This window comes from Apium graveolens, chromosome 8 (genome assembly GCF_009905375.1).
Source record: "Apium graveolens cultivar Ventura chromosome 8, ASM990537v1, whole genome shotgun sequence".
NCBI lineage: Eukaryota > Viridiplantae > Streptophyta > Magnoliopsida > Apiales > Apiaceae > Apium > Apium graveolens.
The window spans coordinates 33274370-33275629 of NC_133654.1; the positions used below are offsets into that span (position 1 = coordinate 33274370).

The 1260-nt window shown below is 42.4% G+C and overlaps 1 non-coding gene across 1 annotated transcript; it reads right to left on the bottom strand.

Annotated features, from left to right (window-relative positions):
• Nucleotides 1-251: 251 nt before the first annotated feature.
• On the bottom strand, nt 252-358 carry LOC141681295 (small nucleolar RNA R71). Its single transcript, XR_012558736.1, has one exon. It is a non-coding gene; the product is annotated as a small nucleolar RNA R71 (small nucleolar RNA).
• Between the last annotated feature and the right edge of the window lie 902 nt (nt 359-1260).

Sequence of the window (1260 nt, forward strand, 5' to 3'; positions counted from 1 at the left end):
GAATTCAGTCCAGTTTGGGGGGTTCTCCAACGGAAGATCCCAACATGCACATTAAAGATTTCATCGAGATCTGTGACACTTTTAAATTCAACAATGTTTCTGAAGCTGCTGTTAAGCTTAGGCTTTTCCCATTCTCTCTGAGGGATAAAGCTAAGTGTTGGTTGTATTCTCTACCACCAGGCTTTATTACTACCTGGAAAGATCTTTCTCAGAAATTTCTTACTAAATTCTTCCCCATGGCAAAGACAGCTACAATCAGGAACGCTCTTACTCAATTTGCGCAGCAATAGGGAGAATCTTTATGTGAAGTTTGGAAGCATTATAAGGAGATACTTAAGAAGTGTCCTCATCCTGGGATGCCTGACTGGATGATTATCAACTGCTTTTATAATGGTTTGGGAGCATAGCCTAGACCCATGCTCGAGGTAGCATCAGGTGGAGCCTTATGGGCTAAGAGCTACGATGACGCTTATGAGTTAATTGAACTGATGGTTGCTAATGAGTACCAGAACCATTCTCAGAGACTACCTCAAGGCAAGGTAGCAGGAATTCTGGAGGTGGATGCAGCTACTGCTATAGCTGCTCAGCTTAAGGCTTTAATGATGAAGGTGGATTCTTTGGCTAATTATGGAGTTAATCAGATCACAAGTATTTGTGAGCTTTGTGCAGGTGCACGTGAAACTGAGCAGTATGCTATTTCTAGTGAATCGACTCAATTTGTGAGCAACTTTCAGAGGTCACAATAACCATTTACAGCCACTTATCATCCCAACAACCGCAATCATCCTAATTTCAGCTAGAGCAACAAACAGAATGCGGTGCAACAGCCTTATCAGTAGTATGAAGCAAAGCAATTCAATCCTCCTAGTTTTCAACAATCGCAATATGCTCCAAGACAACAACTCTAACTCCAACAACTACCGCATGGAAGTGCAAGTCAATCTAATGAAAAATCTGAATTGGAGGAGTTGAGGCTCATGTGCAAGAGCCAAGCGGTTTCTATCAAAACTCTGGAGAATCAAATTGGGCAGATTACCAATGCTTTGTTGAATCGACAACCCAGTATACTCCCAAGTGACACAGAAGTTCCAGGAAAGAGGGAAGCAAAAGAGCAGGTTAAGACAATTACATTGAGGTTTGGGAAGGTTGCGAACCCCGAAAAATCTCAAGTTCCCGAATCTGAAGTTGTGGCTGAAGAATATGTGCAGATGGAAGCAGATGTGGAATCAAGGAAGAAAACTGTGGAACACACTCCTCCTG